Consider the following 15,649-nt stretch of genomic DNA (forward strand, 5'->3'; position numbering starts at 1 on the left):
ACTGGTTGCTACACGTCCTCAGCTTAACAGATGGAGTCCTGTATAGCGCCCGAAAAACGGCTTCCAGGGCAGACCAGTGATCCACCTGGCCCAGTGTCCAGTGAACTGGGAACCAGCAGCAGGTGCCCAGGAATGGGATCGCACAAGTATGGCAGATCTAATCTGGGAAATAATGCTCTAATTTTTCCTCATTCCAGTGGTTTGTGAACTTTGAGGTCATAACATTTGAACTCAGTGCCCTTCCACATTTCTCTTCCACAGATCTGCCCGCTCTCTTTGAGTCATCGTGGTTTTCGCAGGGAGGCACAGAGCTGGACGCTGAGCCTTTAGCCCACTTGTTGTGTAGCCCACCTGCAAGGAAGGGACAGAAAACACAGAACAAGGCTGTCAATAAGTTTAATAAATAAAAAGTTAATAATAAAAAACTGACAAGAAGCAAATTCAGAACAAATTCTTTCCTCACTTTCCCCACAACATCTGGGATTTTAGGAGACTGCTTTTCATCCTGGCGGTCTCTTGTCCTGTCTGAGCTGTGCTGCTCTGCTCAGACTCTCCTTTCCACATCTCTCCTCGTGGCTCCTGGCCGTGCCGCAGCCTTTCTGCCGAGGGGATGGATGGCACTGGGCGCGAGGCTGGTCATCCCGTCAGCAGGTGCCTCTTTCGAAAACGCCGTGTGCGGTGGATTTGTATTTCATTCCCTGTCATTGCCTTCATAATTACAGGCGCTCTGCCTGTCCCTCAGTGAGCAAAAGCCGCGGTGCTGCTGTTTTTTGTGGGCACGCTGTGGTAGCCCTGCTGTCCCGGTCCTGGGCGTTGGCCTGAGCTCCCTCTGTCACTCTTCATATTTGGAGTTCGTCGGTCCCGGCGTGCTGTGCTTTGACTCTATCACCCACTCGTATCGTGAGGTTTTACTGCAATTCCTTAGAGTCATTGCTCTTATTTACTGATAATGTTAAATTATTCAGGGTAGCAAATGTTGTCATCTCGGCATTGCCTTCCCTTGCACAGTTCAGTGGAGTTGAGCAGAGTGCTGCGGTGAGTCCCCTCCGCTGCAAAACTGACCAGCGATGCCTTTCTTTCCCAATTCTTTTCTTTTTTAAACCGGTTGTTTATGTCTGTGAAGAATTTTTCCTTTTATTCCATGGTAGTTTTGTTCCCTGAAGAGCTCTGGTGAAGGATCTTGTTATTTAGTATACTTTTTTTTTTTGTAATGAAATATATCAGCTGCCTCTTTCATGTACTCTCACTCCTTCAGGGGAGGAAAAAAAAACAACAAAAAACAACTCTTAACTACTCCTGAGACATGACTTCATTTTATAAAATATAATTAGCCCAGTGTCCATTTAGTCTGCTCTTTAGGACAACTCTGACTCGCCTGGTGTGGCTGCCTGGTTTGCGGCTGCTCAGATACCTCTGAATTGCTCTCTGTTCCTCTCTGTCGTGTCACTTGTAGCATATTGATTTTTTTTTTTTTTTCTGGCTTTGATTTTCATATTACTAACCTTAATCCCAGTAGGATTTTTTTCGAGGAGATGAGGTTCTTGTGAATCAGCTTCTCTTCCCCCAAAAGCTGCATCATCCTCAGACACGTGCTCTTCTAGCTGCTGGCTCTCTGCTGAAGTGTCAGAGGAGTCTTTAATCTTGATTTCAAGTGCCAGTACCCTGGTGCTATTTTGATTAATCCAGACTTCTCGTTCTTCCAATTGTCCCCAAAACTTCTCGGTTCATAATGAGTCGGAGCCCGAGTGTGGGAGCAGTTCTTTAAAATGCTGTCACAGAACTCTTGGTCATCAACTTCCCATTCTCAGCCCCCAGAAACTTCCCTGCCTCATATGACAGCAGCGCTCGCTCCTGTGGACCACAGCCAGCAGCTCCTTCCCAACGTTATTTAGGAGCGTGTTCCTGCAGAAACAGGTGGCTGCTGGACAGGGCCCCACCTGGAGCCACGCGTGGCTCGTGGCACTGAGGAAATAATGGTCATCGTGTGGTCGTGTTGATCTTCAGAGAGCCGAGAAGACCAGAGGCTTCAGGGTCTAGTGGTGTGGAGAGCGCAGGCTGCAGGATATGCTATGGCGAGGTAAAATCTCAGACTTGTGCCTCCTTGGTTGTTATATTTCGTAATCAATCCCCATGACCTTTCTCTTACAGAGGGAGGAGGTATTCTAACGCCTTGCTAAAATGTCTCTTAGATTTCTGGTTCATCAAACACTTCTACCTTTTGAAAGGCCGCTTAGAGAAATAAAGCAGTCAACAAAACCAGTGCTGAAACGCTACTGATCAGGGTGAGATCACCACCATTTTCTCTTGGCTCTTCGTCTGTTATTTCTTCCCGTAAACTCTGTTTGGAGAGGCTCGCTCTGAGAAATGGATAGGTGTCTCTTACCTGTCTGAATCTTCTGTTTTGGTTTGCTCGTCTGTGAGCAAATCTCTTCTGGATAATAACTTAATAGCCTAAGGAGTTGACAGCAATTCTACCCAGAAGATGAGTCTGACAGTTTGTGCTTTGTGGAAGACAATTGAATGGCGTGGATACGTTCCTCTTAGCATTTAATGCAGAAATTGGAGGTATTCGTTTGTGAGATGGAGAAACTGCTTTCCTGTCTGCCTCTGCTTTCCTGCTCCTCTTTTTCTCCCTTATGATTATATTATGACATTCCTTTAGGCTGGCAAAATTGCAGCTGTTTATAAAGTGAAGTTTTCTTCGCAGTCCTGAATCTGCAGTCATTTTTCTGAAGCTGTCATGTTTCTGTAGTCTTCTGAGGTGAGTTGGCCATATAGCACATGGTACCTTACAGAAGGCCACAGAACTTATCAGTATCTTGAGTAGCTGCTGTCCCCTCCGTGTGTTTTAATGTGTATTGATGAGTCCTGACAAGTCTGTGGCTTGTGATAAAGCTGAGAACTATCTGGCATAGCAGTATTCTGCAGAACAACTCCTATTTTTCCCAGTTCATGAGGAATCACTATTTTAGTGCCAAAAGTTAGGTTAAATAAGTTGTAGGAGAAACATGCTTAAACTCTGTGAAGCCAACCTGCTTGAAGCACGTATTTCTCAAAGCTTTTTGTTTCATGTTGCAGAATATGGTAACTTCCATCTTACCAATTTGCTGTGCAGCTCCATTCATAATTTAAATAGTCTTAGGTGGCAGTAAATCTTGCCTGCTTATGAGGTTGAAAGCTGTGTGAGTTTCTTCTTAAATACTTACCTTTGTTACACCTGCAATGAGGGTAACGTCCTGTTTGCAGAAATAACAAACAAGCTGTTCCTTTGCACATCCACTGAGTTACAAATCAGAGGGTGCATTCATATGCAGCCTATTTTTTTTTCCCTTTCACATTAATAGAGAGCACACTACAGGAAAAAACATTACAGGCAATTTGTTTGCATATGTCTAGTCTTGCTCATGGCAAGGAGAGGAATAGGAATTGAGTTACTAATCTTTGACAGTGTTTTTTTTTCGGTGAGTTTCTGATGTGTAGCAGTCTCAGTGTCTCAGTCTTGCAGGGTTTTCAAGCCTTCGTTCCTTGTCAGTCAGAATTCCTTGTAGGTTTGACTTCTGTTTATTTAGGTCTATTAAAAAAATAAAATAAAAATCAGGGGAAGTCCTGTAAAATGTGGCTTCTAAAGTATAAAGTTGTTCCATTGGCAGTCACAGTTCTGGCAAGTGTAATGAAACAATTCAGCTTCTCTGAAATGTGGTACAAGTTGCTTAATTCCAAGTCCTGCAGCAACCCTGCTTTAGCTGCTCTGGCTGTCCTTAGGTACCTTCTAACTGTTCTTGTAATGCGCAAGGCTGACTTCTACAGCTTCATTTTATTTCCTAGATCTTAAGAGAACAAGTTGGAGCGAACAAATGAAACTTATTAACCTGTAACATCTTACTTTAATGAGGCAGAGACCGCACACTTTGTAGTTGCCTCTTTTCAAGTGTGTTAGACTTCAAAGGTCTCACCTTCGGGAGCCTGATGGAGCCTGGCTCCTGCTGTTGCTCCGCGGCAGAGCGCTTTTGGCAGGGCTGAAGCACCAGGTAATGCCGGGCTGCTTTGCCGTGGGAGGGAGGGACTGCGGCAGCACTTGTGTTAAGCAACTTCTTGGATGCTTTGGGAGGAAATTCCAAAATGCTCCGTGTGCTTCCACCGGGCAGCGTGGTTCTTCCCCGCGCCAGAAAGTGCTCGCTCCCTGTTTACTCGTTCGTCTTGCTGGGTGTGGATTGCCTCGGCTGGCTTTGCTAGCGCCGGAGCATTGGTGCCGGGTTCGATGGTTTGGGGGTCCTCAGGTTCTCTGGGTCATCGTCCTGGGGCCGAGATCAGGCCTGCAGCCACTTAAGCATCTGGTGTTGCTTCCCAGCTGTCCTCTGTTTGGAAAGGTTTTGACAGGTTTCTAATTCTGAAAAAGCTCTGTGCAGTGTTGGCAGCGCTAAAGCTTCAGCTTTACTGGTGATAGATGCAACACCAGTGCTGGTAAATCAGAGTTAGGCAGTGTTCTGCTCCTGCGGAGTGTCTGCGCTGAAATTTATGGTATTCGGTGGTTGAGATTCAAAGCTGGTGTTAGGCTCCAAACCACTACGCAGCCCTTTGTTTTTGTCTGGCCTTACTGGCTGCAGCACTGGTACTCGGTGTTTTTTTATCGCTTGTGTTAGCAGTTACTGTGTGTGCCAGAGTGCCTTCACTTGTCCAGATCTATGGTTTGGGGCGTGGTGTGCTGGAACCACTTGTTCTGTTCCTTCTGGGCTCTGCAGAAAACAGAGCTTCGACAGCAAGGACACAACGCGAGCTACGGTGGGCTCCGGGGATCCCTCCTGGCCAGGGGTGCTGCAGTGGTGGGCTCAGGGGCAAGGAGCTGCGGGGGTGAAGGTCGGATGTTCAGGCAGCCTCCTGCTCTCAGAGACTCAGGGGAATGGGGTGTGACTTAGGGGTGTCTAGCTGGACCCCGTGTGCTCAACATCCAGCACGAGAAACCTTATGCTCATGTTGATGTGGGGCGGTGATCTCAGTAATCCTAATTTTGTTATGTTAAGTGTGATTGAATGTGCTCCTGTTCAAGTGTTTTGCACCAAAGTAGGTTTGTCAGGGTCTGCGAAGCCGGCAGGGCTGAGACAAATGGTGTAGTTATTCCTCAGTGAAGTCTTCAAACCAAATTCTTTAACTTTCATTTTGAGTGTAGGTTCTCTCGAACGCTTGCAGTGATCCTGGCCTGCGAACCTCGCTTGAGCGCTGTGATGCTTCCGTGGGCTTGCTGCTGATACTGATCCGAAGACCCAACGCAGCTAGTGCTGCTGCTGGAGGATCTGAGTCATCCCCGTCTTTCTGGCTTGGAAAATTAGTAAATGTGTCACAAAGCTGTTTGCTGTGACACCTTTTGGTAAACTGGAGCTTGTCTTCGCAAACTGTTCAGTCAGTCCCTGGTAACATTTACAAAAGCTCGGAGAAATCCCTGTGTTGATCAGCTCTTCCATGGCGTTACGCTTGTAGTGCACGGCGTGTTAGAGTCGGAAATCTGCTTGCTAAGGAGGTGTTCTAAAATACATTTGTGCTGAAACCCCATCTGTTAAACCTGCTTGAACTCCTCTCTTACCAAATCTAAAACTGAACGTAGTAATAGTTTACGCCACTCAAACAATCCTACCTTAAATGCTAGCTCTGTGTAGTATCTGAATGTCTCCTCTTTCGATGAATTGCGATCGGGCTCCCCGCTAATAGCTTTGAGATCATTTGCAATTAAATGGAGTCACGTCTTCCAGGGGATTTACCCTTGGACCCCTGCTCAACACCAGTATCCTTTCTTCCCAGAACTAATAGAATTGCCTGAGGCACAGGTGGCTAAATTTAGTCTCTTAGCAAGCTAGGTATGACCTTGTAACAACAAGGACTTTTTCCACTCATCTATAGATGCCAAAATCAGAACGTAAAGGCTGAATTTCTGTGGTGGACAGAGCTTTGGGGATCAGTGACGCTGAAAAGCTTTTTGTGTTGGATAATCGGCTGCTGCTGGCAGTAATTCCGTGTCTGGATGCAGTTCAGAAGGCCTACAAGTGATCTGCTGGTACAAAGTGATCCTCACCGATGGGTATTAAGGCTTCAAAGAGGACGGAGATGGCTTGGTGTGTAGTGGGGATTACTTGGGAATGAACACTTCCAATTGACAGCCACGCTGAAGATTAGGGATGGGAAGTGGAAGTTGAATCCAAGTTATCTTCGTCCGGGTGTGATTTCCTAAGTGTGTGAATGGTAATATTTGCATCAGGGTGAGGTTAAAGTCATCCGTACGAAGCAGTGCGTTATTCCAGCTTATGGGAGAAGCTGTCAGCGTGTGAGACGGTCTCGCTTTGCACAAGGAGGTAAATCCACATGGTACAGCACATGCCAGAGCTGCCCAGCTCTATATGCTGTCTGCCTGATCCTCCGTGTTCATCTTAACAGCTTTTTGTTACAGCTGATTCCAGTTAAATTCATCCTCTGAGTGTAATAAGGAGGTTACCTTTATATATAATGGGGTTTCTGGAGCTCTTCTGCCATCCCCAAGAAATGCCACACTTCTCTGCAGATGGTAGGACGCTGCCAGCTGAATGGGAGAAGCTGCTGCTGGGAAGTAGAACAGGATTTTCAAGTGTCTGCCAGGCTTCACGGTGCTCAGGAGTGCAGTGAGCGGTGTGGTTTTTTGGCTTGTGAAAGAAACTCCTTGCAGGTGAGTGGGCAAACCCCTTAGCAAGGGCACGGCTGGCTGTTTGGGGCCGACAGGGCTTATCTGTTCTCCCTGCCGTTGGCTGGGTTGTTGGCACGCTGGTCTCTTGCTACAGGTAGCGTGTGTTGTTTTTATTTTTTGGAGGGATGAAATCTTCATCTGATTAAGTGCTACGGTCATTGAGTAACGCTGAAGGAATTTCAGTGCGTGAATGTCTGTGAGCGCATTGCGCTGCGCGTTTCTGCCTGTTGCATCTTCAGTGGGAAACACACAAAGAAGGGCAGCTGGAGGCAGTGGAGCATCTGAACTGCCTGAGCCTCTACGGTTTGGAAGCATTTATTTGAAGAGCAGGCAACAAAGCTCTGGGTCTCACTGTTCGAGGAGTTTGTGGAGGCTGCTGGCCTAGATGTGTTCAAAAAGTGGTCGGAGAAACCCGCAGTCCATGAGTCCCCAAGGTGAGTGCTGGTGGGATGGGGCACACACGTCCATGCCAACATCTGTGATCCGCTGCGGGAATGCCAGCAGAGGATTTCTTGTTGAGTGTTCAACTATTCCTGCTTTGTGAACCCCCTTCTGTGGAAATATCGGGGAGAAAATGCTTGCAAAGAGCTCGGGAGGATGGCTCATGGATACCTAGAGGAGGGGAGCTCTCGAGGTGCTTCTCGGCACGCTGTGCCTACCTGCAGCTCTCCCGTCTGTGCACAAGCAGAGATTTCACAGAGTGCTGTGGTTTATGTGTAAAGGCGCGTCAAGGTGGGACGGGTAGAAACTGAAACCGGAGAAATTTTAGAAAGGGACAAATGAGGTGATTGAACAAGAAGTTCTCGGTCACTTTAAAAGGGAAGATTCCTTAAATTCCACCTTTTTTGTGCGGCGAGTGGGAGGAGGTGATCATAATGCTTCTCTTCAGCTCTCCTAGTGTGGGATTGCGAGCAGCAGACAATCAGGCGTTCCTCCGCAGGCGGTGATGGGCTAATAGCCCAGAACTGGGTCGTCACAATAACCAGCCTGGCATGCACCTACTAATGTCCTGCTCTGTGTCACAGGAATTACATAAGGTCCCCACAGCAGTGATCACAACACGTCGCTGCTGTTTGCCTTGTGCTCGTGGCGTGGCTGCCCAGCTGGGGATTGCTGCTGTGGTTTCTTGGCTTCCTGATCCACGCCTGCTGAAAATCTAGTTCCAATCAGAAACTGGGCTATCAAAGCGTGCGTTGGCCAGCGAGAACGTGCCTGTGGTCTTTTCAGCACGTTTGGGGAGCTGTCGATGTTTGAAGGCTGCGGCTCGCAGCGCTGTGCCCACAAGTGGAGGTTTGGGTCCTGCCTTTCCCATGCGCTGCTCCTGCTGCTCGTCTAACCTGTTCGTGAGCTGCTCTGCCTCTAACCTGGCACAAATCTCTCCAGGTACGGCTGGGTTGTTTTTCTCCTCTTATTGTAATGAGGCAGACTCCTTCACAAGCGGGCTGATAACAGAAACCAGCAGGAGTTCTGCTCGGGGTTGCTGCAGCGCCTGGGTTTGCTGCATTTTGTGGGGAGCGAGCTTTGAGTTGTCTTCAGAGGTCGTGTTTCATCCTTGTGTGAGTTCCATATTGTATTTCCCACTTTCTAGAGTGTGTTACGCATTTATTTTCATTGGCTCTTAATGTTTTCAAGTGATTATTTTTTATTTTTTTTCAACTACCATTAGCCACAACTCTGTGAGTTTAATTGAGGGAAGTATCACAAGTTTCCAACCTGATAGGCACTTAATAAAGCCATCTGGCTGGCTGGTAGTTGTTAGCTGTGGTGTTGGCCTCCACTAGAAGGAGACAACAAGTGGAGGAGGAGAAACAGGATAATGAGAAGCTGTGGAGAACCTGAAGTATGCTGGAACGAAGCTCTTGAGGAGTAGCACAAGTGCTGATGAACGGAGACTCGTGGGCTTCTTCTGGAAGGTGTCACCTCACTGTCACCCAACTACGTGACAAGCTTTCTGCTCTGCCGTGGTCATGGCCTGAGCCATCCAGGTAGGGAGAGCAGACCCCAAATTGCAGCTTGTGGGTTACTGGTTTGTGCTGGGGGAGGAGTATCAGCTGAGCAGGCAGCTATGCTGAGCGTTCGGAGTGTTGATGACTTGGTGAAGCAGCGTATGAAGTGGGGGAATGTTGAGCAAATCATCACAGCTAGGAGAGGTAGGTGCTCGAACAGCTTGATTACACTTTTCTTCAAAAATGCATGAAGAGCTGAAGTGTCTCATCATCAGGTGTCAATCAAAGGCATCTTGCAAGAAAACTTGGACTAGATGAGATTCTTAATTTTTCTTTTGATGTGTGCTTGCATGTTCCAGCCTGGGATTGAAATCTAGGAGTGTGAACTTGTGTAATAAGACAAATCCAGTTTGGGATGATTTCTTTTAGACTTCAGAGGGATTTGCAACCCTTTCTAGGAGGGACTGGGGAGTGGCAATACTCCTTGTATGGATGTTGTCAACTCCAGGAGAGTATCAGCTGTGTAACCTGGGGAGGGATCCTTAGGGAGGGAAATCCAAGGTCTGAGCAATGTGCATGGCAGTGCACGTGGCTAACGGTGGCACAGCACGGTCTGGGCACTGCGTGCTTCAGAGGAAGGTGCCAGGTGAGCGGAGGCACCGCAGACCAGTTGTGATCAGTGTTCCTGAATGCCTGCTTTGATAAGATAACAGGAGTTCAAAATCCCACTTCCAAATATAACTGCCTATATATGCGTCGTATTTGATCAAGGTGTATGTTCCATTTCAGTCCTTTTCTCTGAGCTCGCCTCGCGCTCAGGCCGTTAATCGGGGTGGTTTGGTTGGGTGCCCCTCTGCTCCTGCTCCAGGGAAGCCAAGCAGGAGGCTCGTTCTTTGCTCTGGGGTTGATTGGGGCCCACACATGCCAGGAGGGCAGCCCTCTTCTAACTTCTCACCTATCGCTCTGGTATATTTTTGTCATCAGAATAGGGCTGTCAAGCTAACTGTCTCCGTAGCAGCCTCTGTGTGAGTGAAAAGTGGATGTTTTGTGTGTTTATTTCTCCTGGAGCTGCACACCGTTGCTCTTTCAGGCTCCTGTTTCTTGCACAGCTTCCCCAGTTGTCTGGGGGAAAAGTTAAATCATCTGGAAGCGAGAAGTGAAATACTGCTTGGGTGGGTTTTGCCCGTTTGATTTTTCCAGCTTTTGGAGGCTGTGTCAAGCAGGTCAAGGTGTCGGGAGCAGAGGCTGGTGTCTGAAGGATAAAGTACAATTACTTCTGTGAACATCTTCCCTAACATCTTTGTCCACTCAGGCTGAGGTGTCACGGAACCACCTAGCGCCAAATGATTCATTGCCACTGGAAACGTGCGGTCTAGCTGCCTGTCGGGAACACCTCAAGTAAGTATAGGCAGTGAAAACTTCACTTAATGAAATTTAGAGTAAGCAGGGCGCTGCTCTGAATGATTCAGGATTTAAAGAATTTCCTTTCGTGACGTTCACGTGCTGGAAGCAGGGCTATCTGAACTCGTCCGCGTGTTTTCTCCGAATTTTATGGTCTCCTTGACTTATTCATGGCACCGTTCCGTTCCCTTTCATCACGCAGGCCATTGGCATCAGTTTTGAAGTCCTCAGCACTTTGGTGCTAACAAAATGTAGGCTTCCTGCTGCGCAGGCTGTTAGAAGTACGTGCAGGTTTCAGCAGCCGTCTGCAGCTTGGGTGTGCAGAGATTGCAGTTTGGCGTGCTGCAGTGTAACACAAAGTTTTTGGTTGCTGTTCTGCTTTTGTAAAAGGAAAATTGAGATCGAGACCTGCTCGCTGTACTCTGCTGCATCTGAAATGTGTGGGCTACTCATGAGACTTGAGGGAATTGAGAGAGAGATGCTGAATGGTATTTGCAAGGCTTTGCAAGCAGCAGTGTGGTTTTTTTAACTTGTTTTTACCTAGGTGTCAGACGATAAATACTGTTCTGAGCACTGCCCGAGTACAGTGCCAGAATAAAAGCTGACTTTTTATTCTCCAGCTGAGCAGAATAAATGTAGATGTCAGCTTTGGGGCGTATTCAGAGAGGAATTTGCAAATTACTGAATCCACACAGGGGCTTTGCTTCAAGCGTGGTGGTTAAGGCTGAGAGCTGTGTGCCCAGCTCTTCTCCAGGTGTTGAATGCAAGTATTTATTTCTAGTGAAAAGACAGGAAAATACCTGACAAGGTAAGATTTTTCTTCCTGACACAGCTACTTTCCACCTTCTGCGGGCAGACAGCCTTAATGTGCGCCGTGAGCCTTTTCTGCTCTTATGTCCGCTAGGCATAGGTTTTAATATCTCCTGATAAATAAGCAGTATTTGCTAATTATTCACTGATAGCCTGCAGATCGCTCTCTCTTGTGAAGAGAAATGTCTCCTAGTAGGGAAGGCGAGCCTTTCTCTAGACAAAGCTTTTGAAAGCTTATGTGTTTGACTTGGAATAGAAATGTTCCGTGTTTTTATGCCCAAACCATGTAGAGGTCTCCTGAGAAGTCTCCTGCCCACCAGAAGGGCCCTACGGAAGCCCTGTTTTTCCACGTGGGTGTGGAGCTCTCTGGTTAAAAATCTGCTGACTGAAATGGATGTCGATCCAGGTCTGATGGGTGATTTTTCAAATTAAGCACTTGTTCCTGTAGAGCTACAAGTTCTGCACGTGACCAGTCAAATTTCTCCTTGTTCAAACTTGAGGCAAGCGCTGGAGCGGTGTGTTTGCCCAGGAGGTTTTGCTCTCTCTTCGTGCCCCTGGGAGCCTTTCCACCCTTTTGTGGTGCTGGATGGATGGTGTGAAGACTTGGCAGTGGGGTACATCCTTTAGGCCCGAATTTTGCTATTGCTCCCATGCTTTAGTTTGTAAAGCTGTAGAAGCCTCAAGCCTAAAGACAAGCGTGTGTTTCTCCAGTGTTATCCAGAGCTTTGTGCTGCTGACTGGCAATAAAAGAATAATGAGGTAAAGTACAACAGATCCGAGACCTGTCTGTGTACCAGCTTCCCGAGAGCGCCTGTAAGGAGGGGTTTTGTGGAGTCATCTTCCCTGCCGTGGAGGAAGCGAGGCCCTCCCCTGGGAGCTGAGCAGCATCAGCGGTATGCCCTGAACTCACTTTGGAAATCTCATCTCTTGTCTCTGACTGGCACAGATTGCCATGGCCCCACGAGGAGATGAAAGATCTGGCCATGTACATTAAGGTAGCAAATTCAGCTATTCACGAGGTGCCTTCAGGGATGTTAGTTTTGACTCTGAACCTAAAACAAACTGCAAAGTTGGCTTCTTGGCTGCTCCTTGATTTGAGAAGTAATGGGGAAAAATATCTAGTGATACTGAAAGCCTCTGCTATGTCCTCGTCCCCTCTCACTGACAGCTAGAAGAGGGTTTGGGTGTCCATGGGGCTTGCCCAAACAATATGATGTATCTAGACACGGCTTCACATCTCTGAGTGCTTCCTATCTTTCTGCTTATGGCACTCCAAAATAAGTTTCCTCTTCCTGAGGAGAGTTCTTTGGTGGGAACCAGAGCGTCCTGGCTGAAGGATTCTGCATTATTCCTGTATGGCCACGCAAATCCAAGGCCTGTTGCTTTCAAGCTGAGATGTACGTCCCCGAGCCTGAGGCCTATAGCTGGTGCCATGAAGGAGATGTCACAGGAAGTGCGCCAAGTGTCTGGAGGTACTAATTAAGCACACAAAAGTTTAATTATCTGTCAAAAGCTGGAAGGGGTCTGTCCTGCTGTTTGTGGTTTTGGACAACATCTTTCATTCTCATTCCTTCTTTCTGTAGCAGCCTCAGTCTTCCCGTAAAGAACAGATGCCCTCACCTGTCTTCTGCATAATTTTAGGTTTTGGGCCGTGAGGCTTTCTGAACGTGGAAAGGCTGGAGCTCATTACCATGATAAACTTGTGCTCCAACCGGGTTGGCCACATATTCTTGCTTGTTAACCATTGCTTTTTCTCACTCCAGGAGGTGGCTTAATTTTGTGCCACGCTTAACAGCTGAACGAGGTTGCTGGCTTCTAGTCCAGGTTTAATGTGTGCTGCAGCTGTGAGCTGGATCCTCCCATTACTCCGAGCTCCTCCACACTTTGCTTGAGCGATCTTGCTCCAGACAGGACTTCTGGGTGAGCCCAGCATCGTCGGTGCGTGGCTGGGTTAAGGCTGGAAAATGAGCTCCATCTTTTGAGCTTCAAATGCTGCTAGGAGGCTGGAGTCCATCCGAGGCGGTGCTGTTATGTGAACGCGGGAGGAGCTGTGTTTGCTGTGCTGCAGGTCGAAAGGTCTGTTAGCAAATGTCTTGTGTGAGGTAGGGACGGGTTTTCATAACTTGGCTTTGCCAGCAGGAAATGGCAGGGATGGACCTGCGCTGGGGATCTTCTGACGTTGTACTTTGACTCTTCTGTAGCGTGCCAGCCTTCCCATTCTTCAAGCAGAATGTGAATAATGCCTAACCCCAGGTTCAAACTCTAGCCTTAGCAGAGCGTGAAATGATTTATTTAGCTTTATTCCTGAAGTAAATCACCGTGATGTGGAGCAGGTTATAAATAGCCTCCTGTCTAGCTTCCTTGTTGGGAGATGCGGCTTCTCAGAAGCTGGTATTTCTGTGGAGATACCAAGGCAGTCTTTGGTCAACGATCCCTGTTGGGAATTGGAGTGCATTGCTTCTCTTTTCCTTGTAAGTACAACCAGGGCACGTTCAAGGTGCTGAAAGAGCAAGCTTCACTGGGCTAAAGGTGCTCAGCGTTTACATAGGTGGACTGCCGTGTTAATGGGCTGCTCCTACCTTTTGCCCAGCAGTGCTGCTCGGTGCTTTGTCGAGTAACTGCAACCCCTCCTCTGCTGGGAGTAGAGGACTCACGATTTTCTGTTTCCTGTAGGGCTTGGATTGGGACGAGTTTGGCCGGTTCTTCCCTGCTGTAGCCTTTGGCCTGGTCAAATCACGTAAAACAGTTCTGCTTGAAGTCTGCCTTACGTGCTTTGCAATAAAATATCGGGGGATGTACTCAACCTCGCGCCTCTCTGCTCCACTGCAAGGGCTGTGCGCTGGAGCGCTTGGGCTGTGCCGTGTTCTCCTTGCCTGTGTGGCTTCATGGACAAGCTGGTGCTGGGTAATTGTAGGCGAGGATTAATGACGATGCCTGCTGTGAGCTCAGTGCGACTTCTGAAGTCCGGTGCAACGCCGATGAGCAATCCCCACAGGTCCTCGAGGAGAGGGGTGGTGAACACCTCTGGAGGAACGTGTGCGTGACTGGGGCTGGACTGACAACAGGTTTATAGGAGTACAGGGCAGAGAGGGACCAAAACCTTGTGTGCTTTGGTCCAAGTGGTGCCTCCTGGCAGTGCGGTGATGACTTTGTGTCTTGTACTTGATGTTGGAAATGGGAGAAGTACGTTCCTGGCTGACAGGGTGCAGGCCAAGTGACAGACATCAGCTTCTGCCGTGGCCAGGGTAAGGGGACCGGTTCTCCCCATGTGCCTACGTTACAAGCAGGCAGAGGGGACCGTATAGACCCTTAAACTTCTCCTGTAATAGTTATGAAAATAAAATAAAAGTGTTAGCTTTGCATGCCCCTGGACGTTAGGGAGCCTGGTTTTCTGTAGCCCATTATGGAGCATCACATGTAAGGGAGTCTGACGTGGCACTGCAGCATTTTGGGGCCTGTTTTGAGTGGACTGTCAGTTTTTTTGGAATTGAAGTTGCTTTTAAAATCAGGATTTTGGTTAGAACAGCCCATGCTCTTTCTCCAAAGGAAGTTAAACACCCAAGTTGTGAATGCAGAACAGAGTAACCTGTATTTGCTCATTCAAAGCAGAGCTTTCCAGAAATATTTTGGAACAGTTTCATTTTGGTTCTACCTTCACCTCCCTGTCACAGTGGCTATGGGCACTGGATGTTTTTTGTTTTTTAAGGAAAAAGACACAAACAAACAAAGCCTCTTGTGCTGACCAAACTGCCCGCAGCATCGCAGGAGGTACAGTCAGCCCAGGGATGCTGCTGCGGGTTTGGGAACCTGTTTCCCAAGGTGGGGAAATGCAGTTTACCAAAAACAAAAGGCAGAATTTCCAGACAGAAACTTTTGTGTTTTAAGAAAACCCTGTTGTCTTCTGAACTGAAGTTTGTGTTATTGCACAGAAGGCTGTTAGTTTGCCAAGACATGGGGGTAAGAAGAAATACTAGAATTTGTCTGTAGGAAGTGCTGTTTGGCTCAGTTTCTCCTGTAGCACACATGGAAGTTGCATTAAACTGAAAACTGTAAACCATGCTTTTGTTTCTTAGCAGAATAAAGCAAGATTGGAAGTTGCTGGCTTTAGCTGTTGCCTTTAGATTTTCTAGAATGTTGTCTTTTGCCTTCCAGATTGATTACGGATATGACTGGCTGGCTGCTGTGCTGCTCCTATGCCCCAGCACTTCCTGCCCTGTGATTTCAGATAGCAAACACAAGAAGTGAATTGCAACACGTGTGGTGAGTACCATGTGGCTCCATACTCTGGAGGGTCTTAGCATGCACCTCTTACCTCTGTTCCTAAGCAGTATCTAAGTATTAAGTCTGTGGAGTTATACCAGGAGACCCAAATGCAAGCAGTTCAGTTCCTATGCCTTATTTCCTTTTTAGTATTTTCTTTAAGTTTTGCCAGGATTTTTCTTACCTGAAGTAACTTCTCTGGGATCTTGCATCTCTGATCTACTTCCCCTAGCTTTATTTTTAGAAATATGCATGTTGAGCTGAAAAGTAGGTAGCTGCAATGCTGCCTGTCAACGATGAATATATTCAACAAGGAAATGGGGCGGGATAGTCAGGGAGAGTCCAAAGTCTTTTGTGAGGAGCTGAAGCTTCTAGGCAAGTGTTTTAACTCTGTTACCAGGAGGAGAATTGATGTGCTTAGTAAATGAGCATTTGTTCTGGTGTGACGTGTAAAATATGGGCTGGGTTGCCTATTCTGCTCGTTTCATCTGTTAATTTTAACAGAAAAGTTGAAAGATGCTGAGGGTTT

General features: G+C 47.5%; 1 protein-coding gene across 6 annotated transcripts in view; it reads left to right on the forward strand.

Moving 5' to 3' along the window:
• CSNK1G1 (casein kinase 1 gamma 1) overlaps positions 1-15,649 on the forward strand; it is a 99,483-nt gene that overhangs the window by 2,389 nt on the left and 81,445 nt on the right. For 4 of the 6 annotated variants that reach the window (XM_068696186.1, XM_068696184.1, XM_068696191.1 and 1 more), the window contains exon 2: positions 15,013-15,120. The exons of 1 other annotated variant lie outside the window; for it this stretch is intronic. The gene's annotated coding sequence lies outside the window, so the exon portion shown is untranslated. Of the gene's footprint in view, positions 1-9,961; positions 10,048-15,012; positions 15,121-15,649 lie in introns of all 6 variants that reach the window. One more of the 6 variants, XM_068696185.1, reaches the window with a different exon arrangement.

Source organism: Anas acuta, chromosome 12 (genome assembly GCF_963932015.1).
Source record: "Anas acuta chromosome 12, bAnaAcu1.1, whole genome shotgun sequence".
Taxonomy (NCBI): domain Eukaryota; kingdom Metazoa; phylum Chordata; class Aves; order Anseriformes; family Anatidae; genus Anas; species Anas acuta.